Source organism: Tamandua tetradactyla, chromosome 1 (assembly GCF_023851605.1).
Source record: "Tamandua tetradactyla isolate mTamTet1 chromosome 1, mTamTet1.pri, whole genome shotgun sequence".
Classification (NCBI taxonomy): Eukaryota; Metazoa; Chordata; class Mammalia; order Pilosa; family Myrmecophagidae; genus Tamandua; species Tamandua tetradactyla.
Window position 1 is genome coordinate 121596402 of NC_135327.1, and position 26287 is coordinate 121622688.

Genomic DNA, 26287 nt, shown 5'->3' on the forward strand with positions numbered 1-26287 from the left:
CACCTTTTGAGTAAAATTAAATCTCCAAGGAAATACAAGCAACTTATTTCTCATTTAAATCCATGATAGCTTGGGTGTACTCAATACGCTAAAATGTGCATGTTAAAGCTACAAAACTGATTTCAAAGCTAGGAGTTGGGAGTCAGAGAGTGGGAAAGAGAGGGAGAAGGAAAGGGAGAGGGGGAGGGAGAGGAGAAGGAGGGAAAATGGGAGAGAGGGAGGGGGAGGGAGAATGGGAGAGGGGGAGGGGAGGGAAAAGGGGAGGGAGGGGGAGAGGAAGGGAATGGAGATGGGAAGGGGAGAGGGAGGGGGAGGGGGAGAGGAAGTGGGGGAGAGGGAGAGAAAGAACACCCAAAAGTTTTATAAGTGCATTAATTCTGCAATGGAAAGGGATGGCTAGGTTTCTCAGAGGGAGGCTGAGGGCAGACCTCTCTGTGAGGGTGGTTCTGGGAGCCACGTTGGCTTCTCTCATGAAGGGAGGGTTGTGTAGCCACAGCCTGGCTTGGCTCCAGCTGGTCAGCTATGTGGCACTGCTTCTATTGTTGAACAACATTTTTTCCTCATTACACATCTCTCTTCTCAGTTTAATATGAAGTACATTTCTTAGAGTTTTTTCTCTTCATGAAATTGCAGAAAACCAGAAATGAGAAGCTTATTTTCTCCTCATTTAACAAAGGACTATTTGCTGAATCTTAGCTTGAGGCCACTTTATATCAAATCAATTCTAAGAACACAGGGAAATAAACAGATACTTGATCGAGTTTATAGGTTGAATATTCAAGTGGAATCTGTATTTACCAATGGAGAAGACAGTCCATTCAGGCTGATGGACTGTTTATAATGGACTTTGATATGTGATGCTTTGCTTCAGATTAGTTGTCTGAATTTCATGATCAGTCTCTATATGTCTAATTTCATGATATATTACTATCATTTATCTTATCATATAAGCAATCTTTTGGCAATTTATTAAAATCATGGCAAAAACCAGAAATGAGAGAGGGGAAAATCCTTTTTAAGACTCATTTCTTTCATCTGTAAGTTGGGGGTAATGTTTCTCAGGGAAATCAGAATGATAAATAGAACCAAAATTTGCAGATTCAAAAATTGTTCTTAAAAATCAGGCAGAATGATGTATGTGCAAAGGTTTTGCAAGTTATGAAGCCAGTGCTTCTCAACTGGGGTGGGGAGGTGGAGGAACAGGTCCACCTGGGTTATTAATTTAAAGAAGACTGTCACTAGAGCTGAAGATGCCAATTCATGATCCTTTCCCTAAGAAGTCTTAGAGTCTGAGGCTTCTAATTCTCGATGATGTGGCTCCAAATAAAAAGGAATTTTGCACAAGCAATTATCATTGAGTTGACACTCTTGTATATGTAATAGCTTGGATGATTAAGGTCAATACAGAGTCAAAAGCAAAAATATACCCTGTTTTTGCCTAAAACCAAATAAGGAAAAATACATTTATTTTTTATAGTGGAACTGGTGGCCCCAATACTCTAGATCATTGTGGCTGTGATGATCCAAGTCCAGTGGTTCTCAAATTGTAGGCCCTGGCCAAGCACCATCAGCATCATTTGGTGATGGTTAGAAATAGAAATTCTGAGCCCTTAGCCCAGACCTACTGAAGCAGGGTCTGCAGGGATAGGACCCAGCCATCTCTGTTAAAGGCCCTCCAGACAATTACGATGCAAGCTCAAATGTAAGAGCCACTGCTCTAGCCTAATCCTGCTGACTGCTTAGTGGCATCACCTGCCTGAGCAATTGTAGCAATTGTTGTCTCAGCCTCTGCTTCTCCCTCCTTCTAATGCCTCCTTTGCGTTATCACTAATTATCTTCCTAAAACACCCTTTTAATCACGTCATTCCTCCTCTCAAAATCTCTCAGTGTCTCCTTATTGCATTCCCTGCATTGCTTTCCCTGCTAAAAGGAGTCCTCTCTCTCCAGTACAACCAACTAGATTTACAAAGAAGACTGCACTGAGGCAATTAAGGAGGATAGGTAAACCTGGAAAAATCAGATTACATGTACTCACCTTCAAATTGTCATATTCATAGCAAGTTAAAATGTGCCTCTAGGCAGCTTTGGGGAGTGTGGGGTGTGGGATATGGGAGAAAAAGATGTCTTGGAAGGGAAACATGCAGATTGGGATGTGTAGTTAGAAAGAGCAAGAAGTGTAAGATTCAGCCCTCACGGTCTTTGTCATTTGGGAATGTCAGGCCATTTGGGGAGTGGCGGTGATGGGAAACTAGCTAGTGGGGATGCGACCTTCTCCTCTGCCCAGGGATGGTCCCAGTTGAATGATCCCAAAAGGAATAGGGTGAAGGAGAGTGGTGAGCGAAACAGGGGCCATGCAGAAATTGTTTTCTGATTTTTCATCTGGGAAACAACTGTGGGATTAAAGCTAGTGCTAGAAATGAAGATTGTTAACACTATGTTTTTCAGAGGACCTCCCTGTCCAACCCCATCATTTTGAAAAAAGAGCCCAATGAGCGAAAGAGTTTTGCCAAATTCACAAATCAGATCAGGTTCTGGGAAGACCAAATTTCAGATTTCATCCCCTGTGTTTGGGGTGGCTGCATCTCTAAGAGGTGGGGTGACTCTCTCAAGGTCACACAGTGCTGGGACCACCAGACTCAGTTCTCCTTCCAGGACTCAGCCTTTTGTGGCTACTGCCTCATGCAAGAGGAGTTGGATATACTGAGCACTACAAGGCTCTGTCTTTTTGTGCTTAACTTTCCAAAGTCACTTTGCCACCTGAGGCATTGTATTACTATCTATATTGGAAATTTCAGTGTCTTTTCATTATAATATATTTCCAGCATATTTTTACCATGCAGCATTTGCCTGACTTTATAATATTTCTCTTAATTTGTTATTGGTAGAACTTTCATAATAAGTGATATAGCAGGAATAAAGAAAAAACTGACCTGCCCAGTTGTTTTCAGTCAGAAAGCATACATTTCCTGTAAGTTGTCATACAAAAGAAAATAAATTCAGGCAGCTTTTCATCTTTTACAGTACACAGCTGCAGAGAAAGAAAGGGTTGCTGATCACTTTCTGTTCTTGAAGAAACGTAGAATAAAACCTCATTAATTTAGATTAATTATGAGTTTGTAATTTAGATTAATTATGAGTTTGTAATTATACTAGTACACCGAATAATATAAATAAGATCATTAGGGGAAAGGTTAATAAGATAATGTTTTTCCAAGCATACAAGACGCAAGCAGTTGAAGTAGTTCTCTCTTGTTAATCGTCTACCCCTATTAACTAGCATAGTGCCTGGAAAGTAATATGAGTTCAATAACTGTGTTTGAAAGAATGAATGAATAAGTGAAGAAAATAATAACCTATAATAAAAGCAGAGGTTGGCAATACTTTGGACTGGTGCCTGGATATGATATTCTAATTGCAAATCTTGCTTCTTTATTTATTAAATTTGAATCTCAACGAAGCAGTTCTCAGTCTCGTTTTAATTATCATAAATTCTTTAAAGTAATAAGCCTGGATTACATTAAAAGAATAATATTACCTAAACTCCATTAATTCAGACTCCACTTTTCTTTTATTTAGTATGGTGCAGTAAGTCTAATTTCATTGAAACAACCCAGAGGGAAGTAAGTGATACTAAATAGAAGACAAGAAAGCTGATTAAAGAAAAGACTCCAATATTTACCAGAATCCTGCTCTTCCTTTATGAAAGTCACCCTCACCTGAGAGAGTGAAAAACAAAGCATATATATATATAAATTTTTAGAGAATATAGATCAGAATGTGGCCGTCTTTTGGGTGCCTGAAGATTGTTAGGGAATATAGGAAATAATTACTGCTTTGGCGAGAAGAATTATAAATATCTCCACTGAAACACCAAATACCATCACCTAGAACAAAGGAGCAACCTTTAAATCCGGCCGGTTGAGCAAATCCTATCAAAGTAGCAGAGTATTTCTTACTCAACTTTGACTACAGTAGTTGAATAAACAGCACAGAATGTTATTGCCTTTTAAATCTTGTTGAAATATTTCGTTTTAAGCTTCTGTCTCTTTTATGTTTATCCTTGAGTCAGATGAGTAGAGATAAGTCTCGTGCAATTTAATTGCCTGCAGTGCAAAACCAAAATTGGCCATCGCATGGCAATTCCAGTTAGTCATCTCTATTCTTCTTCATCAGAACTTGGCAAATGGTTAAGATTGGCACTGGCTTTACCTGGTTGGAGCCATCCTACTTCCCTTCATTTACGAGCCAAAGCTGATTATAATCAAGAGAATAGAGCAGAGAGATGGAGGATAGTTTCCTTCTCCCGATCTTGTTTTGTTATGTTTATGTCTACTATCTGCTCCTTAGATGACAGTCACTGTTTTACTTTATTCCCGGCACCAGGACTTATTTTCATGTTTTATCAGTGTTATGTTTTCTTTTGACATGTTCAGTGTGCAATTGACTTTTAGAGGAATTTGTTTCTTTTTCCCAAAATAGAAATATATTGTCCTTGGGCTCTTTCTCTCACATTAAACAAACAAAGGCTGCAGTAAGCCTTTGTATCTCTGATTATTAGCACTGCATTCTATTGGACATAATGGCAAACTGCTACATAATAATCAGATTTCACAGAGAGGATAACCAGCAACTTTTTAAAATTGTCAAGTGTGTCCTTAATGTTGCGTTCTACTGCTGCAAAATATTAAGGAGCTACTCTCAATTAATAACACTTAGCCTTTTCTAGGCCTTTAACTTGCAATTACATGTTCATCCCCACAACAACCTGACGACGTAGGGTTAAAAAATAATTTTTAATCACTATATACAGATGAGAAAACCCAGGATTTAGGCCAGACTCCACGTAAGTGGCAGAACCAGGGTCAGAATCTAACTCTGCCGAACTCTGAAACGCATGGTCTTTCAATAAAGAGGTGCCTCTGAGTACAATCCATAGTTCAGCTGGAAAAATAAGTTTCTAGGCATTTAGAGCACTCTAAATTGCCCCTTTAAAGTGTTATTTTCCAGAATAGTAATGAATACCTCTACCCAGTTTTGGTTACTCCTAGTTAATTGAAAAGTAGGAAAAAATAAAAAGAGCAGAAATAGGGACTTGGTAAAAGGGAAAAAATTCTCTTCAACTGTATGCCTCCGTGGCACTTATAAACTTGCCTGCAGTTCCTCTTGACCCCTTGCCAGAAATGACTAGGGTAATAGAAATGAAAGCAGAAACAGATGTTGGTAAGTCTAGGGGGCTTGCCAACGGAAGGTAATGTTCTGTACAGATGCAGCCCCAAATATATTGGTTAAAATCTCCTTAAAGACACAGCAGTCTCCAGCCACTAGGCATCAAACAACGAGGAAAGCACAGATCTTGCTTTTTGATGGCTGATTTTCTAAAGCTTAGCTCTAAGGTTTTGGCTTACAGAATCCCATTTCTGTTCTGAATTGTCTTCAGTTTCTTTTGCTAAGCATTGTGGGACCAAAGTCTTAACCGACTGCAAATGTTTCTATAGTAAGTTTTTCCATGGGAGTCGCAAGCTGGATTTGATACTGATTACCCTTTCACAGTCAAACTTGGAACGAAGTTTGGGTAACAGCAAAATCTCCCCTTAGGGTGTACTTGCAAAAGTCACCAATAAGTTTGTTTTCTTTGTTTGTTAAAGTGCAGGTTGCTCAAAATGAACAGGTAAAATAAAGTCATAAATAAATACTTGGACTCTAATTCCCTCTTAGCCAAACTACTTCCAGTGGTTTAGGAGTGTGACCCAGAAGAAGTATGAGTGGTTTCCAGAAAAAACAGTGTAAGAGGCCAAAGCAAGCAATCCACTTCAAGTGGGCAGAGCAGAGTTGGAAGCCATTATGAGTTTGAAGCAAGAGACATTATTTTCCTTCCTTCTCTCACTAGTGGACTCAAGCATTGAGTTTTAATAGGGAAAAAAAATCTGGAATAGTTTGCTTGGGAAGAATTGAGTTCTTAGTAATCAGTTCTGTTATCTGTTGTGTTTCTTCATGAAGAATTGAAATTCTTCAAAATAATCTTTCTCATCAGGATTAAAAGGCAGAAAATCTATTATCCGTTATCCCTGGATGTTCCTCTCGTATTCCCCAAGGGTCAAAAGTCTTCATTAAAACGTATAGCCTGCCACAAATTGGTCTTTCCTGAAAAGAGCTTTATTCTGTAAGGCATCTTTAGCAGAAAGACAGCAGGGATTTCCTTTACAAAGTAAAATTGTAAATGTAGCAGGTGGCTGACCAGCACTCAACCTAAAATATTTATCTGTTTTTTACTTTTAAGTAAAGGTGGAGAAGGAAGTCATTCCTAAGAGACAGCTCTCTTCTTTGTTCTCCAGATAATGTCAGAGGAGGTCACTTTTTTAAAGCTCAACTGCCAGGACCTCACGGAAGTGGAAGCCTTTTTTTTTTTTTTAACCGTCAGGAGAAAATGAAAATGTCCGAGGGCAGTTTTGGATTCCAGTTGGCATTGTGGTAGCTCACCCATTTTACCCCTTTACTGGGCAGGAAAAGATGGGCTCAGCCAGGCTGATTTGTCTTTGTTCCTCCCTGCATCGAGCTACTCGTTGTCTGTAGACTGTGCCATCCTTCTCCTGACCTGGGATTCCTCTCCAGAGGCCAAGGACCGTCTCCTCGGGGATTCCTTCTGCTGAGGACTAGTGAACTGCATGTCTCTCTCCCATCTCTCTTCCTCTCAAGTAGGACCTCAGAGGAGTAAATCCCTAAATCTGTTCATTTAGGACCTACACTGAGTTAGCCTTAAGAATTAGAGGTGGAACTTAGAGGGCTGGGGAGAAAGTATTTTCCCCATTGTTTCTAAAATGATTCCGAGCAGGTACTATTAATTCTGGTCAGCTCTGTATTAAGACTCAGTTGTGATCTGTAAATTCCTGTGAAGATCAACCTCATAAGTGTGTTTTTCTTTTTTCTTTTTTTTTTTGGCAGGGGTGGGTGGGGAATACTGGGCCTGACAAGTCCCAACCCAATGCATGGCTGTGAACGCTCCACATCTGGGGTTTACATCACTTCTGTCTTTGTGGCGCACGTTTGACTACTAAGCTGAGGAGGTAGCACCTTTAAACAGATGGAAAGGTGAATACCAATTTAAAAAAAGAGAGCAAGTTTTGGGAAACAGAAAAAACTTCCTGCAGTTATTACATTCTTTGTGTGGTCACTCTTGGGGCCTCCAGGTGCAGTTCCTGTTTGAATAAAGTTCTTGAAAGCTTTGGCTGCATTTTTACATCCCTGAAGCAAGACTCTCACGTGTTATAGAAAATGCTCTGCTTTTTATCCCCGTTCTGGGTTGAGTTTGGCCTCTCATGCCATATGCTTAGCAAGAAATACTCTATTTTCTACCATATGCATGATTGGGTCCTCTCAGCATTCCACCTGATGGCCTGTGCCATAATGGTACACCTCCTCATTGCAGCAAAGGTCCATTTTACATGTCGAATTACAAAAAAATAGAAATGAGAATTTTACATATTGAACGATAACTGTGCACCTATAAAAGATTTGTAGTATATGAATCTGCTGCAACTAGTCAAGAACCTCTGCTCTAGAAAGCCCTCATTTCTGGTCCTCTCCAGCTTCAATTTGAAGGAATTCCTCAGGAGTAGGTATTTGAGACAGCAAAGCCTGTGTCTCTGGAAATCTTTTCCTAGCCAATTTCAGTCAAGAGCTGTGATGAGTCTGAGATTTTACTCTACTTGCAAACAAGTCAGCCTGACATAGCTTCATGGATACTAGTGGAAGATGTGAGACTCCTGGGTAAGATAAGTGACTACTTACTACTCCCAGTAACAACAACGAATATATATATATGTATGTATATACGTGTATATATATATATATATATGTATATATATATTTTTTTTTGCCAGTTCCCTGAGTCCCACAGAGAGATACAAAGACAGGCCTGATGACACCAGTACACATAGCGTGTTAGCGTGTTACTTACTGGAGAGGAACCCTGAGTTTAGGGAGCCCAGACATTTTATAGTGGTCAGTAAGCATTACTGTCCTTAGGTCTCGATGGTGACATCTTCTTTATCATGCTGGGCAGAAAGAATACCTGTCCTTTGTTCTAGAGGGAGATTCTAGCTCTACTTCTAAGGTTGTTTGCTATACTAACACCTTAAAAAATATAGTTCAGAATTAAAGGGCAATCAGTACTTCCCTTGAAAACTGTGCAGAAGCAAAAGACTGACAAGAGAATTGTATCCAAACAATACTTTTTGTATAGGACAAAGCTGGTAATATATTATTTTTAGGATGAAGGTGAGTTGAATTATTTCCAGCCAGTACTTCAGTCTTATCCTAAGCCTTTCTGTAGGGTTGTTACACTAGTTCGAGGAATAAGGGAAGAGAAGAAAGGGACGCAAAGTGTTGTTCTTGTGTGTTGAGTATACTCAAAGATTCATAACTTGTTGATTTTTTGTCAATGCTAAGTAGTAAATGATTCTTCATTACACAGTGACCTTTCTCTTCAAGTTATTGCTCCTGAGTTCATGTCTTAGTAAAATATTAGTGGGGTAATGTGCTTTGAATGTCATCTTTCCAATGCTCATGCATTACCTAGCCACTGTAAGATCATTGAAAATTTCATGCCGTCCTTGTCCACAAACTGGGGATGTTAATCTTAGCACCGTGGTAGATTCTATTGTCAAAATGTGGTCCTTTAACAGTCACTGAAAAAATCCATTTATAGACTGGAAAGCAATTATCGTTTTGGAAGTTCATAAGTTTATAAAATTAACCTTATAACTAATTAAAAATTATATATAATGAGTTTTAAACTTCAGCAGACTAAAAATACAAAGGAGGGGAATTTTCAACAAACTGAACCATTACAGGGGACTCATCAGAAGGATGTAGAGTGAAGAGTAATTAAGACAGTATTTCCAATTCAAACTGGCTCCAGGTTAGTTTCCTCTCTGAATAAAACTATTTTTTTAGTGGGTTCCTGGGATGGTGAGAAATTAATTTTAAATGATAGTTTTATATGTTCTAGGAATTGTAAATATCAATACAAGAATGATCTCCCCTCCTTTTTATTATGTTTTGCTTTCCCCAAGATTGATCATATTGGTGAGCTAGAATTCATGCAGACTTCTCGCTGCTAACCAAGAAAAGGCTGCCTGATGAATGTTCTAGGAGAGCACAGCTTTGGCAAATAAAAAGAATAGCAGGGGGAAAATGACGGCAATGCTGCCAGACTCGGATTGTTTTTCCCCGAAGAAATGGGCAGCTTCAGCCTTCCCTTTTGTGAGCGTTCAGCCCGCCATCACTCTTCTGGGTCTTCACCATGAAGTAAATAATTGCCGAGTTGTTTTCATTTTAGGAGACAAAAATACACCCTGAGAGGTTTTAAAGAAAATAGCCATGTTCATCAGAGATATCAGCTTCACAACTCTTTGCTCTATGGAATTCTTAGGGAGACTTTGTCTTTGCAGTCTTATAAATGGAATTTCAAATTCTATTTCAAAAGCATATATTCATTTTATGAATTAAGTTCCCTATAAAATGCAGGGAAATAAATGTCCCATGTCTGCTGCGATAGAAACTTTCTTAAAAGATTCTGTTCCCTCTTCACTGTATATACTGCTGAAGCACACAAAGATTTCTTTAAGATTAGGTTCCAATTGGTTATGAAACTGTTTCTCTAAGGATCATCTTTTTCATATAAATATCTATCTGAAAGATACAAGTTCTTAGGTCTTGAGAAAGATCTTCCACTCAGCATATATAGTACTTTTCTTCTGTGCTCATTATTGTGCATTTCCTCTTGGCAGTGGTAATTACTGAATCTTGATACTATGTTGGTCAATTGATTAGCTGATGGCTGGGGGTAAGTGGCCGTACTGCGTCAGTCACACAGACACACAGCACACAACTCACGAGACAACCCTCAGGGGTGAGTGGAAGGCGTCTACTTTATTGAGGAAGTACACAGGCTTATATAGGCTGGGAGCATGCAGGGACATGTGTCGGGCTGGGATTGGTCACCGTTGTTGCTAGGGTGGAGGGCAGATTTCTGGGATTGGTCACCGCTGTTGCTACAGCAGAGGGCAGGTTTCTGGGATTGGTCACCATTGTTGCTAGGACAGAGGGCAGATTTCTGGGATTGGTCACCGCTGTTGCTATGGCAGAGGGCAGATTTCTGGGATTGGTCACCATTGTTGCTAGGGCAGAGGGCAGGTTTAAGGTTAGCGGTTTTGGGGCGAACCACCGCCAGTTCCTGGAAGAAAGCCGGTTGCAAGCTAGGCCATTTTGTGTTGCCTTGTATCAGCCACGGCAGCCATGTTGGCAATAAATTATGACATCTCCATCAAATAGGGAGATGACACAGGTGAACATTTTCAGAGCTCAGGAGTTAATAGTGTCAAATTGAGCTGGTCATTACAGTAGCCTTTAGCCAAGCAAACGATTGACATGTGGCTAGTGTGAAACTGAATTTTAAATTTTGTTTACTGTTAAATACTTAAAACTTAAATTTAAAATATTTCTTACTTTTTTCATTGATTATTTGTTGAAATTGTAAAATACAGATTCTTATGATTCATTTCATCTCTAAAGTTAGGAAGTAAAAATACAGCGTATAAAGTCAAATTCAAATTTCAGGTGAATAATGAATACTTTTTTTTTTTTTTGCATGGGCAGGCACTGGAAATCAAACCCAGGTCTCCAGCTTGGCAGGCAAGAACTCTGCCTGCTGAGCCAGCATTGCACTGCCCAATGAATAATTTTTTAAAAAATATTTTATTGAGAAAACTTCATACACTTGGAGTCCATACGTGGTATAAAATCAATGGTTCACAATATCATCACATAGTTGTGTATTCATCACCATTGATCATTTTTAGAACATTTGCATTATTCCAGAAAAAGAAATAAAAAGAAAAAAGAAAAAACTCATAAATCCCATACCTTTTACCCGTCCCTCTCATTGACCATTAGTATTTCAATCTACCCATTTTTTCACCTTTTACCTTCATTGTTTATTTATTATTTTGTCCTTATTTTTTTACTCATCTGTCCATACCCTGGATAAAAGGAGCATCACATACAAGGTTTCACAATCACATTGTCACATTGTAAAAGTTATGTAGTAATACAATCATCTTCAGGAATCAACACAGCTCAGCAGTTTCAGGTACTTCCCTCCAGCCACTTCAAACCATAAACTAAATATGGATATCGATATAATGCATAAGAATAACCTCCACAAGAACCTCTTGACTCTATTTGAAATCTCTCAGCCACTGAAATTTTATTTTGTCTCATTTCTCTCTTTTCTCTTTTGGTCAAGAAGTCTTTCTCAATCCCATGATGCTGGATCCTGGCTCATCCTGGGAGTCCTGTCCCATGTTGCCAAGGTGTTCTTTGGGATTGGCTGAAATAGTTTTGGTTGGGATTTGGCAAGTTATGATAGGTATCAATGTGTCCCAGAAGCCTGCATAAGAATGACCTCCAGAGTAGCCTCTCAACTCTATTTGAACTCTCTCAGCCACTGATACTTTATTAGTTACACTTTTTTCCCTCTTATGGTTTGGGTGGAATTGTTGATCCCACAGTGCCAGGGCTGGACTCATCCCTGGGAGTCATCTCCCACACCACCAGGAAGACTTTCACCCATGGATGTCATGTCCCACAGAGGTGGAAGGGCAGTGATTTCACTTACAGAGTTGGACTTAGAAAGAGTGAGACCACATCTGAGCAATAAAAGAGGTTCTCCAGGAGTAACTCTTAGGCACACTTATAGGTAGGCAAAGCGTCTCCACTACCTACATAAGCTTCACAAGAGTAAGCTTCAAGATTAAGGGCTTGTCCTATTGATTTAGGTGTCCCTAATGTTTGACACAGTATTAGGGAATTACCTGATGGTAAAGTTTAAGAGCTCCATATTTTTTCGCCCATCCCTCAAGGGACTTTGCCAATATTTTTTTATTATTTTCTTAATATATTCTAGAATATATCTAGGCATTATGTTAACCTAAACAGAATTAAAGGTTCATTCTTATTCTGGGCTCCCTGTGTTTCAGTCATTCAAATGAGCTATCCAGACAGGTTGAATTAGACTATGTGTACAGAAAGTTTAGGTTCCAGACCAAATGAACTTTTCTTCCTTTGGTCTCAAAGAGTAGGTATAATTCTAAAGTATAGACAATGTCTCCCTTATCCCTGTGTTCTGAATTACCTTAATCCCGATCTGAATGGCTTTGTTCTTATCTCAAATACCAGGTTATAGATATATAAAAATAATTACCATTCTGGACTAAATGTGTCTGCTATAAGAGTCTACATTCTAGGCCCCTGTTTTCTTGTAAGCATTTTTTAAAGAAGACCATACAATATTTGTTCATGTCCTGGCCCATGTACTTTCCAAATAAATAAACAAATGAAAAAAACCAACCAGCCAAAACCTCAGCAAATGGTGCTGTAGTAGGGGATTCTCACGCGGAAAAAGAATGAAATGTGACCCCAACCATACAGCATATATAGCTAATGAAAATGAGCATCCCTTCATGTGCTTTTGAGCCATCTGTATTTGCTCTTCAGAAAAATGCCTATTCACATCTTTAGCCTATTTTATAATTGGGTTGTTTATTCTTTTGTTGTTGAGTTGTATGAATTCTTTATGTATGCAGGATATCAAATCTTTGCCTGATGTGTGATTTCCAAATATTTTCTTCCATTGAGTTGTCTGTCTCTGCATCTTTTTGACAAAGTCTTTTGAGGTGCAGAAACATTTTATTTTGAGCAGTTCCCATTTATTTATTTTTTCTTTTGTTGCTTGTGCTTTGGATGTAAAGTTTAGGAAGCTACCACCTATTACTAGGGCTTGAAGATGTTTCTCTACATTTTCTTCTGGAAGTTTTATGGTGCTAGTTCTTATATTTAAGTGTTTGATACAATTTGAGTTAATTTTTGTATGGGGTATGAGGTAAGGGTCCTCTTTCATTCTTTTGGCTATTGATACCCAGTTCTCAGATTCCCATTTGTTGAAAAAGCTATTTTGTTCCAGGTCAGTGGATTTGGGGGCCTTGTCAAAAATCAGTTGTTCAAAGACTTGGTGATCTATTTCTGCACTCTCAATTTGATTCCATTGGTCAATACTTCTATCTTTGTGCCAATACTATGCTGATTTGACCACTGTGGCTTTATAATAAGTTTTGAAGACAGGAAGTGTTAATCTTCCCACTTCATTCTTCTTTTTTAGGATGCTTTTAGCTAGTTGGAGTCCCTTTCCCTTCAAGATGGATTTGGTAACTAGCTTTTCCAAGTCTTCAAAGTAGCTTGTTAGAATTTTGATTGGTATTGCATTGAAGCTGTACATCAATTTGGGAAGAATTGACATCTTCACTATGTTTAACCTTTTTATCAGTGAATAGGGAATGTCTCTCCATCAATTTATATCTTTGATTTCTTTTAGCAATGTTATGTAGTTTTCTGTGTACAAGTTCTTTATATCCCTAGTTAGGTTTATTCCTAAGCACTTGATTCTTTTAGTTGCTATTTTGAATGGAACTTTTTCCTTAACTGACTCTGCAGTTAGTCATTGCTTATGTATAGAAACGTTACTGATTTTTTGCACATGAATTTTATATCCTGCCACCTGCTGAATTTGTTTTATCAGCTCTAGTAACTTTGTTGTATATTTCTCAGGATTTTCCAAGTATAGTATGCCATCTACAAATAATGAAAGTTTTACTTCTTCCTTTCCAATGTCTTTTATTTCTTTGTCCTGCCTGATTGCTTTAACTAGAACTTGTAGTACAATGTTGAATAATAGTGGTGACAGAGGGCATCCTTGTCTCATTCCTGATCTTAGGGGGGAAGGCTTTTGGTCTTTCTACAATGTACAATGCTGGCTCTCAGTTTTTCATATATACCCTTTATCGTATTGAGGAAGTTATCTTTGATTCCTATCTTTTGATGTGTTTTTATCAGAAGAGGATGTTGAATTTTGTCAAATGCTTTTTTAGCATCATTTGAGGTGATCATGTGAATTTTTCCTTTCGATTTGTTAATGTGCTGTATTACATTAATCGATTTTCTTGTGTTGAACCATCCTTGCAATCCTGGTATAAACCCCACTTGGTCATGGTGTATAATTCTTTTAATGTGCTGTTGGATTTGATTTGCTAGTATTTTGTTGGGAATTTTTGCATCTATGTTCATCAGGGAGATTGGCCTGTAGTTTTCCTTCCTTATAGCATTTTTACATGGTTGTGGTATTAAAGTGATGTTAGCTTCATAAAATGAGTTAGGTAGTATTCCTTTTTCTTCATTTCTTTGGATAAATTTGAACAGGATTGGTGTTAGTTCTTTTGAAATGTTTGATAAAATCCCCGTGTGAAGCCATTTGGTCCTGGGCTTTTCCTTATAGGAAGATTTTTGATAACTGGTACAATCTCTTTACTTGTGATTTGTTTGTTGAGATCTTCTATTTCTTCCTGAGTCAGGGTAGCTTGTTTTGTGTTTCTAAGAATTTGCTCATGTCTTCTCAGTTGTTTAGTTTGTTGGCATATAGTTGTTCATAGTATCCTCTTATGATTTCTTTTATTTCTTCAGAGTCTGTGGTAGCCCACCTCTTCTCATTTCTGATTTTGTTCATCTGCATTCTCTCTCTTTTTTTCTTTGCCAGTCTTGCTAGTGGCCCATCAATTTTACTGATTTTCTCAAAGAACCAGCTTTTGGTTTTATTGATTATTTCTTGTTCTTTTGTTCCCACATTCATTTAACTCTGCTTTAATCTTTGTTATTTCTCTTCTCTTATTTGCTTTGGGGTTAGTTTGCTGTTCTTTCTCATGTTCCTACAGTAAGCAGTTAAGTCCTCAATTTTTGCTCTTTCTGTTTGTTCAATATAGACATTTAGAGCAGTAAATTTCACTCTCAGCACAGCCTTTGCTGATCCCATAAGTTCTGATATGTTGTATTCTCATTTTCATTTGTCTGTGGATAGCTACTGATTTCTCTAGTTTTGACTCTTCTTTGACTCACTGATTGTTTAAGAGTGTGTTATTTAATCTCCATATATTTGTGAAAGTTCTTGTTCTTTCATGGTTATGGATATCCAGCTTCATTCCATTATGATCAGAGAAAGTACTTTGAATAATTCCAATGTTTTAAATTTATGGAGACCCGTTTTGTGCCCCGACATATGATCTATCCTGGAGAATGTTCCATGAGCACAAGAGAAGAATGTATATCCTGGTGTTTTGGGGTGTAATTACCTATATATATATCTATATATATCTATATATCTATATATCTATATCTATATCTATCTATATCTATATCTATATCTATATCTATATCTATATATATATCTGTTCAGTCTAATTCATTTATCAACTTGTTTAATGTCTCTATATTTTCTTGTTAATCCTCTGTCTGGTTGTTCTCTCTGTAGAGGAAGCTGGTATATTGAAGTCTCCTACTTATTGTTGAAACATCTATCACTCCCTTCAATTTTTGCCAATGTTTGTCTCGTGTACTTTGGAGCTCCTTGATTGGGAGTATAAACATTTATGATTGTTATTTCTTCTTGGTGAATTGTCCCTTTTATTAATATATAGTGTCCTTCTCTGTCTTATGATATCTTTACATTTAAAGTCTATTTTGTCTGATATTAGTATAGCTACCCCTGTTTTCTTTTGGTTACAACTTGCAGTGGAGCATCTTTTTCCATCCTCTCACTTTCAATCTATTTGTATCCTTGTACCTAAAATGAGTCTCTTGTAAGCAGTTGTTCTAGTTTTCTAGCTGCCAGAATGCAACACACCAGAGACAGATTGGCTTTTAATAAAAGGGGATTTATTTTATTAGTTCTTCAGAGGAAAGGCAGCTAACTTTCAACTGAGGTTCTTTCTTACATGGGGAAGCACAGGGTGGTCTCTGCTGGCCCTCTCTCCAGGCCTCTGGGTTCCAACAACTCTCCCTGGGGTGATTTCTTTGTGCATCTCCAAAGGCCTGGGCTGAGCTGCGAGCGCTGAAATGAGATATACTGAGCTGCTTGGGCTGTGCTATGTTGCACTCTCCCATTTAAGCACCAGCCAGTCAAGTCAAACAACATTCATTGCAGCAGACACGCCTCCTAGCCAACTGCAGATGTAATCAGCAACAGATGAGGTTCATGTACCATTGGCTCATGTCCACAGCAACAGAACTAGGTGCCTTCACCTGGCCAAGTTGACAACTGAATCAAACTACCACAGCAGTATATAGCTGCATTATATTTCTTTTTTTTTTTTAAAGAGAAAGGGAGGAAGGGAAGGAAAGACAGAGAGAAGGAAGGAAGGATGGAAGGAAGGAAGGAAGAGAAACATCTTTAAACATTTTCTTGTTTTATTATATTTTGTTTGTTTGTTTGTTTTTTACATGGGCTGGGGCCGGGAATCGAACCGAGGTCCTCCGGCATGGTAGGCAAGCACTCTTGCCCGCTGAGCCACCGCGGCCCGCCTGCATTATATTTCTTAATTCATTCTGCCAATCTATATTTTTTAATTGATAAGTTTAGTTCAGTAACATTCAAAGTTATTACTGAATCCACCATCTTATCTTTTGGATTTTATCTATCAGCTCTAAGTATTCTTTCCCCTCTTTCTCTTTTTATCCTTAAAGTTACCCTTACTGGTACCCTTCAATTCTGTGCCATCCTCCAGACCTCCCTCTCCTGTCTTTTTTTCCAAATGACAGAACTCCCTTTAGTACTTCTTGTAGGGCTGGTCTTTTGTTCACAAATTCTTTCAGGATTTGTTTGTCTGTGAAAATTTTAATCTCTCCATCAGTTTTGAAGGACAATTCAGCTGGGTACGGAATTCTTGGCTGGAGGTCTTTCTCTTTCAGATTCTTAAAATATATCATACCACTTCCTTCTCACCTCCATAGTGCCAGTTGAGTAGTCTGAATTCAGTCTTATGTGGTTACCCTTGTATGTAATAGATTGCTCTTCTCTTGCCTTCAGGGTTTTCTGCTTCTCCTCAACATTTGACAGACTGATTAGTATGCATCTGGGGGGTGGCCTATTTGGATTTATTCTATTTGAAGTTCATTGAGCTTTCTGACTTGCATATTTATGTCCTTTATAAGGGTTGGGAAGTTTCCCCCCATTATATCCTCAACTAATCTTCCTAGTTCTTTACTCTTCCCTTCTCCTTCTGGGATACCAATGATTCTTATATTTGTGTGCTTTCCTCCCCCCATCATTTCCCTGAGATCTAATTCAAATCTTTCCATCTTTTTTGCCATTTGCTGTTTTGCATGTTCAAAATCTAGTTGACTTATTCTTTCTTGTGCTTCTTCAAATCTGCTGTTGTGTGTCTCTAGTATGTTTTTTATTTGGTCTACAACATCTTTAGTCTCCATGATATCTGTTATTTTTTCTATTTATTCTTTCAAATTCCTCTTTATGCTCTTCTAGTGTCGTCTTGCTCTCCTTTATGTCATTAGCCATCCCATTTATTTTATCTAGTAGAGTTATATGTACATATTTGATTAGTTGTTCCAATGTCTGTGTCTCCTATGGTGTTTTGATTTGGTCATTAGGCTGGCCTATATCTGTGTTCATCATGATATGCTTAGTGATCTTCTGTTGTCTTCATGGCATGTAAATATCTTGATTGGCTTATTTTGGAAGTTGATTTCCTTCAGTAGTCTAAAGTCTTGTATTTATGAGAAGGATGTAGAACAGGATGCAGGGTGTGGGGAAGGGCACAACAGTATGGTAATGCATTGCAAAGGAATACTTTTTGAGGATAAATATATCTCTGTGTTTTCATCTGAAAGAACTGACCTGTTTCTTTTTATTTTATAAAATCCATATGCTAGAAAGTTGACAATGATATATGGCTCACATTATATATCTATTAGACAGTGCTAGAGTAGAACAAATGTTGTCAATCTGCCTCCACTAGAATATGAGCCACCTGAAAGCAAGGACTTTTAATCTGTTGTGTTTACTTAATGTATGAAATAATATAAATGCAGTTGAATTTTCCAACATAAGTTTTATAACATACTTTTTCCTTGGAGCCAAACTGATTGATTTTAGAAGAGTTATTTAAAATTAGAGGATAAAAATGTTCAGGTACTGGGGTTCTCTTCATGACTCTTTACATTTTCTCAGTCCATTATTTCTTTCCTCCCTTTACTTCCCTCCTCAGCCATGAATCCATGCACTATTATTTCAGCAACACTAAGGTTACTTCCATTAAGTCCATTCCTATTTGCCTTTTCATTGCATCCACCTGATGCAAAGGTAGCCCCAAGATTAACCCAATGCTTTACTCTTTCTGTGCTTGCATCCAAACTACCCTGCATGAATGTTGAAGGTCAACAGAGCATGGCACAATGGATCTGCTATAAATGTACAATTAACAACTGGGAAATGGGCTTTTCAACCTGCTACATGTATTTGGTGAATTCCCACCCCCATTTTCTGAAAGGACATTTCCAAACCTCTCTGTTCTCAGTAATTCTCCAACTTCTTTACCTTTTCCATTGCTCTCAAAAGATATTTTCACAGAGAAAATAGAGGCTATTAAGTAAGATCTTTCATCTTTCCATTTCCAAACATACAGCTCTGCCTACTTCTGTATCACATCTGTATCTAATCTATTCTCCTTTCCTATTTAATAGAGGAGCTATGTGTTTTCTCCCAAAGCCAGTCTCCTTACGTGTACTTTAGCTTTGTACCTGATCTCTACCTCCTCCTCTGTACCCTACTGCCTGCTCTCCCAACCCCTCACTACATAGTGGGATTGGCCTGCCCCCCATCCCTCATCACTGCAATATAATAGTTCTTATTAAGATCAATGCTGACCTCCAGGCCTCTAAATCCAATAGACACTTTCATGCCCCATCTTGACCTTCGTGTAGCACTTGCCACTGTTGATTACTTCTTACTTCTTAAACATGGTTATTATTTGACTGTCTCCCTTGTCTGGTTTCTTCTCACCTCTTTGTTGCCTCCTTTGTTATCTTTGCGGGCTCATCACTCTCTGTCTCTCCTGTGCTTTTAAATATGGGGATTTCCTAATGCTGGTGTCCCTTTCTCTATTCATTTGGTACCCTATCCCTAGGTTCTGTCATTATGCCTTTAGCTTTCACTACCACCCATATGCAGATGCCTTATAACCATACAGCTCCAGCACACTCCATATCCCTGTTTCCATTTAATGTCTCACATTTATGTCTCAAGTTCAATATGTCAAAATTGAACTCATTATTTTTCCTTCTTCCTAAATCTAGTTCTCTACAAGCAACATTTGTTGCAGTGAACCTTCCCCCTCATCTTCATGAAATTCAGACTTACAGCGTACTCTGACTGGCATCTCTCCCAGCCTCCTCCAGTGTTTTCCCCATTAAATGTCTTGCACTTTTAATTCCATCTTAGTGTCTACTTTTTGGATTAGCACACAAGACAATCAAACTCCTTCAGTGGAAGATGAAACAACAACAGATATCACTAATACTATAATAGTTGTCATTGAGATCAGTCCCTTTATTCTTATAGGCAAGGATGTTGAGGTTTGGAAATCCTTGAATTGAATGGAACTGAACAAGGTCTGTTGCCTCCAGAGCCCCTATGCATAACCACGTTACACTGCCTCACCTGTTCCACAGCTGATAAGTGGAGAGTTTCCTCAGATATATATGACAGTTCTAATTCCAGATATGTCTTTTAGAATTTTTCAGAGGTTAATTTTTTTTAAAAATTTTTATTAATTAAAAAAAATTACAAGAAACACAAACATTCCCAACACACACACTCAGCAATTCACAATATCATCACATAGTTGCATATTCATCATCATGATCATTTCCCAGAACATTAGCATCAATTCAGAAAAAGAAATAAAAAGACAACAGAAAAATATAACAAACAAAGAAAAAAAAATTTACATGCCATACCCCTTACTGATCCCTTTCATTGATCACTAGCATTTCAAACTAAATCTATTTTAACATTTGTTCCCCCTATTATTTATTTTTATTCCATATGTCCCTCTCATCTGTTGACAAGGTAGACAAAGGGAGCATCAGACACAAGGTTTTCACAATCACACAGTCACATTGTGACAGCTGTATCATTATACAATCATCATCAAGAAACATGGCTACTGGAACACAGCTCTACATTTTCAGGCAGTTCCCTCCAGCCTCTCCATTACATCTTGGATAACAAGGTGATATCTACTTAATGCATAAGAATAACCTCCAGGATAACCTCTCGACTCTGTTTGGAATCTCTCAGCCATTGACACTTTGTCTCATTTCACTCTTCCCCCTTTTGGTGGAGAAGGTTTTCTCAATCCTCAGAGGTTAATTTTTAATATAAACCTTAATGACATATAACATACACACAGAAAACTGCATAAACTGCAAGTGGCCAGCTCAATGAATACTTGCAAAGTGAACACACCTGCACAATCAACTCCCATGGCAAGAATTAGAAGGTACTAGCACTACAGAAACTCCCCTCAGGCCTCCTTCCCAGGCCTGACCACTCCTTCCTCTCCAAAGGAAAACACAATTCAGACTTTTAACATCAAAGGGTAATTTCTTAATTTACATTTATGAAGTAGATCAAATCCATTTTTTCATAGATTTATAGAGTAGGTGCATGCACCATGAAAACCTCAGAAACCATTTTGTTCACTATTCCAGGGCTAGAGTTAAGATCCTTTCCCTACCCTGACCTGGCAATAGTTCATGAGAAAGGCAATGTCTCCACCAGAAGTGGGCCTGGCGTGTTCATTCTGCTGTGAAGCCCTGGGAAAGTTACTTATCGTGTCCTAGATTCATCTCTCTCCTCTGTAAAATGAGGATAATAATATTATTTAGTAACATTGCCATCACCATGGAATAAATAAGTTAATGCATATAAAGGTCATATCATGGTGCCTAGAACACAGTGTTACTTCAATGTATGGCACTTTTGTGAATGGTGATTATTATTAGTACAATATACAAAAGTTTATACCAAAATGTTTTTAGAGGTAATGTGCTAAATTACTGACTTTGTCTCCAACTTTGGGCAAATTACTTAGCTTTCAAGTGAGTTTCTCCACTTTTCTAAGGAGACAAGGAGTAAAGAAAGAATTAATCAGTTGTTTTTGTAAGCATTTTGTCCTCTATATTGCTGATTCTGATGTTGCTAATGAATTTCTACAGAGAAACTGTTCTTATCGTGGTCTACAACGATCTCCACCTTGCTAAATCTAATAATCAATTTTCAATTCCCACCTTCTTTGACCTCTCAGCACCATTTGACACAGCTGAACACTTTGTCTTCCTAGTATACTTTTTCACTTGGCTTTACTTCAGCTCAAAGACTGTTGGCCTGAACTAGTCATAGGGCTCCATCAAACTTCAAGGGAAGCTGGAAAAGAAAGGGAGCACAGTACTCAGGGAGCTCTACCTGCCTCTTTCACATCTTCTGAAGGATTCTCGGAGCCTACTTTATTTCCCTTACTTCCATGACATTGGCAGTGTGTCCTTCACATACTGACAAACGTTATAAGCATCATACCTCTCAGTAAGCCTTTTCCCAAAGGATTCATGAATAAAATGCATTCATGTAAAAATACATGAATAGGGCAGTGCAACGGTGGCTCAGAGACAAGAATTTTTGCCTGCTGAGCCAGAGACCCGGGTTCTCGAAAGCCAGAGCCTGCCCATACAAAGAAAACAAACAAACAAACAAACAAACCATGAATAAAGGAAACACAGAAGGAAGGGGAAAAAAAAGTAGGGAACACTTAAATGACAGCCCATATAACCAGGAGGCCCTTGGACATAGGCACCACTTTCTAGCTGGGTGACTCTGTGCTTCAGTTACCTTATCTATAAAGATAGGACTGATAATAATCGTGCCCCCGCTCCCGGATTGCTCTGAGGATAAAATTAATATACATGAGGCACTTAGAACAGTATCTGGCACATGGGAAGCTCAATAAAGGCTAGCTATTATTATTTCATGATTTGAACAATTAAATTCTAAATAATAGAGAGCTGAAAAGAAAAGCGATAGTACATTTATAAAATTTTAAATGGTCTCACATTTAAAACACAGTCTAACGAGGAAGAGCCTCATTTTAATATGTTTTATTATCAGGATTATGGAAAACATAAAAAAACAAACAAAAACAGAACTTGTTCCTTCTCTGCACATGTGGCGCGTTGGCACTTCAGCCGTGTTTTGGAATCGCAGAGCACGTTGCTTTATAGAAACTCTTCTCGTTCGGTGCGAAGGGGCTGGGAAAGAGGGTGTGGAGGCTGCAGGGCCCTGGAGAAGACGGGGCGGGGGGACCTGGGCCCTCCCCTGCTGATGTGGCTTTGTGATGACTTTTCTTCTAAGTTGTCAGAGGGAAGGTATTTTGCTGCCTTCTTTCCCTCTGCATTTCCAGTAAGGAAGAGCGGCCGAGGCAAAGGAGACAGATTCTTTTTCCAATTAATTACTAGGCATATTTCATTTCAGCCGCCGCCTATGAGAAACCTGATACTGAATGATTCAATGATGCTAAGGCAAAACCAGCCTACAAAAGATTTGGAGGGTACATTGGTACAGTTCTAGAAAATTTTTTTGGGTGAAGTGGCATGGTAGTTTAATTGTCAGATTGAAAGGCTTAAAGCTCGTAGTTGCCATCGAGAGGGAATTACAGCCCTAAATACAGTCCCAAATTACTCTTGAAACACAAAATAGCAAAACGACAGCAACGACAGCAAAACCCAAAACTTGTGACAATCAATTCGACCTCTTAGACTGTCATAGTTTTGAAGGGGAGAGGGTAGAGCTTTTAGAGGAGAGGTGAATTGCGTGGTGACGTTTAGCTGCTTTTACTTTGAATAAGGGTGTATGTAAATTGACTGTGTTTTGCATCTTCATATAACTCTTAACTCTTTATAAATGCTCCTGAGGGAAAGGGCCAAGTTGAAAATTTTCCCTGTGCTGAACTAAGTAAAATATCAGCCAAAACTCAAGCCAACATTCTTTGCAAAGGCATAACTTCTGAACAAGAGTCTAAAGAAAAACTGAGTTATATTTTCTGTTCCAATGTCTTTCTCCCTTGCATCTTTTCTCCTTGAATCCTCTTTCCTTTTTTTCCCTTTAATGAATCTTTCCATATCTCCCTTTGCATTTTCCCCTCTTTCCTCTCTCAGAGATCTTTCGATAGTCTGCAGTGGGGCAGATATGATGCAGTGAGCTGGGGAAAGGGTGGAAGATGGGAAGGAATGAAAAATAAGGAAGACTTCATTTTTCTGTCCTCAGGAAATAGTGTTTGGGGGTGATCCACCTACAAACACATCCTTACAGCGTGTGCCTGGATTGGGGGGTTCTGTCTCTCTGAAGGGCTGTTCCGAGACCTCCCTATTAGGAAAATAGGTGTCAATTCTTGCTCTGCTACTTACTGATTGAGTGACCTGAGATGAGTTACTTAAGTGATTGAAACCTGAGATTTTCCGATCTGCAAGATGGGTATGAGGATATTTTTCAGGTCATAGGTCAGATGTATAGATTCACTGAATGATTGCATGTGAAAAGGTTAGAGAAAATCATAAATGTTATCTATCATTGTTATTATTATTATTGTCAGACAAAGGAAAATCTTTGAAGGCTCTTGAGCAAGAACTACTATGGTCAGATTTGTGTTTTCCAGACCTAACTTAAAAAATTGAAGATCATAAATAAGAAGGATATTCAAACACACCGGAAGATGAGTTCATTGTCCACTGAACTAGTAATGATAATACTGTGGTAGTGCAGGTGTGAGGAAGGGTGGACAGTACCCATGGAGGTAAAGAGGAGGTGAGGAAATGCTTGATTGGTAGAGTCAGCAGGTCTTGGGGACCAGCTGGATGTGGAGAAGCAGAGGATTCAAAGCTAATGATGATATCATAGTTTGTTCTCTGGTGGTGCCATTAACTGAGAGTGGAAATTCAGTGCAATCTACAGGGTCAATGGAAAATATAATGTAATGTGGACTTCTGATTTTGAAGCCCCCGTAGAATATTCAGGTGGAGATGCTCGGAAGGTAATTTGAAACTTAAGTATAGAGAAGCTATTGAACTTCAACACGGACTTGTTAAGCACATACTATGTCCTAGTTACTTTGGGAGACACTGAATACAGCATGGCTATAAAAAAACTTAATCACTGCTTTACTTTCTGGTGGGGGAGAAAGATATAAAATAAACACCAACACCGTTGAATATACAACTAAAAGTGTTTAGGTAATTTGAAGGAAAATTATATGGTACTCTGAAAATACCAGGAGGCACTAATTTAGTTTGGGAGGCCTGGAGAGACTGTCAGATGAAATTTAAAAGCTACGACTAAAGGAGAAATTAGAGTTCGCTGAGTGTAGCTTACTCTAGATTGTAACTACCATGAGGGCAGAAACTTTATCTGCTGTTCCCCATTCATCCTTAGTCCTCCAAGCAGTGCCTGACAAGTGGTAGAAGCTCAATATAAATTTGTGAATAATGTAATGAAAGAACAAATGGAATGGGTGAAATTAGGATGCCCTGGGAGAATGCGTGAAACAGGCTTAAAAACAAGCCTTTAAAGAGTATCAGTATTTAAGGAGTAGGGGGAAAAATGATAGTTTCTTTAAGAAATCAAAATTGGTCAGACAAGGGGTAGGAAAACAGGATATGTCAGTCAGGAATGTATTTGGCTGCAAGTAATAGAAAACCTGATCACAGTTGCTTAAACAAAGACAGTTTCTTTTTCTCTCTCTCCATAAGACAAGCAGTCTAAAGGTGGGTAGTTGCTGGGACCACTTCAGCAGATAACCAACAACAGCCCCAGTTTTTGCCATTCTCTTGGCCTTTCCTTCATGGTTGCAGGTTGGGGTTGCAGCTCTAGACATCACAGCTGCTTTTCAGCAGGTAGGATGAGGTAGAGGAAGGAGCGCTGCTTGTGCATTGCAGGAATGTTAGTAAAGACCAGCTTACATCGGATGGTCAGAACTTTCGCACCGCGTACCTCTAGCTGAAAGGTGACGAAGAGAAGAGATGGGAAATGCAGGTTGGGGCACTCAGCCAATGGCGTCTGCTGCATTAAGCAAAACTAATGTCTTCAAAATTGAAGGAGAAAAAAGTCTCAAGAACAGGAGTTGGCAACAAAATAAAATGTCACAGAGGTTAAGTAAGATGAGCTCTGAAATGAGACTCTGAGTTTGACATTTGGAAGGGCAAAGACCCCACCCCTCACACTCCCTGTTGCATTCTAGGCACCTTCCCCAGCACCTGGGATGGAGTAGGCAATTAATCACTGACTAGGGAAATGAATCTGGCTGCGGTGTATTAGACGTATTGCATGCATAAAGGTCTGTATTGATCTTCCAGTATAAATTAAACTCTAATTTTCTCTAAGTAAATACTTTCTGGAAAGAGTGAGCATCTAGAGAGTTATCCTTCATATGTATATCAGACACCAGTTCAAAGGAATAGACTAGAACTTAAAAAATCTTTCCCTAAAGCTCAATGAAGCAGGAGAAGGGAACTATTTGGAAGAATTTTCTAACCTCTATAATTTTAATGGCAGTTTTTAGTAGGCAGAGGTGGTCTACAGTAATAGAAAAGCTGTTTATGGGTCATTATAGCTATTTATTTATAAATAACTTCCTGTAGGAAGGATTTAAAGCAGTTTTCAATCTTTTGGGATGATAAAACAATTCCCATGAAAGACATTTATGTTATCAAACATGTTCACTTAGTATCTTTTATTTGCATAGCACTTTAGAGTTTACAAAGCATATTTAAATAAATCATCATATTTGATTCTTTAGCAATATGGGAGGTGAGGTCTCATGTCATTAACCTCCCATTTTATCCTTGCACAAACTCAAGAGATCTTTAATAATTTACTCAAAATCAATGCACATAATAAGAAATTGAGTCAGGATTCTAGAGCGGATTTTGGTCCTTATTCAGTGCTCTGAATCAAATAAAGTTTGCTTCTAACACACAGAGTAAGTTAGTTAGTACATATTGTGTAATGGAGAAAAATTGTCATATGAAGCCCTAAAATTCATAACTGCTTCTGCCTTGTGGATGAGGGGGAGGTGCATATTTCACATCAGTGGGTAAACAATTTTCTGAAATGTCTCCTGCTATTTGCACAGACTGCTAAGCAAGGATGAAAGAGGAGCAGCCTTTCTAGATTGATGAAAGTATTAAATGGAAGGCATGCTTTATTCAGGAACCCTGCCTTGCAAAACGTGCTTCTGAATGCAGCCTCCACCAAGTATAACTCATTTTTTCCTTAGGGGAATCA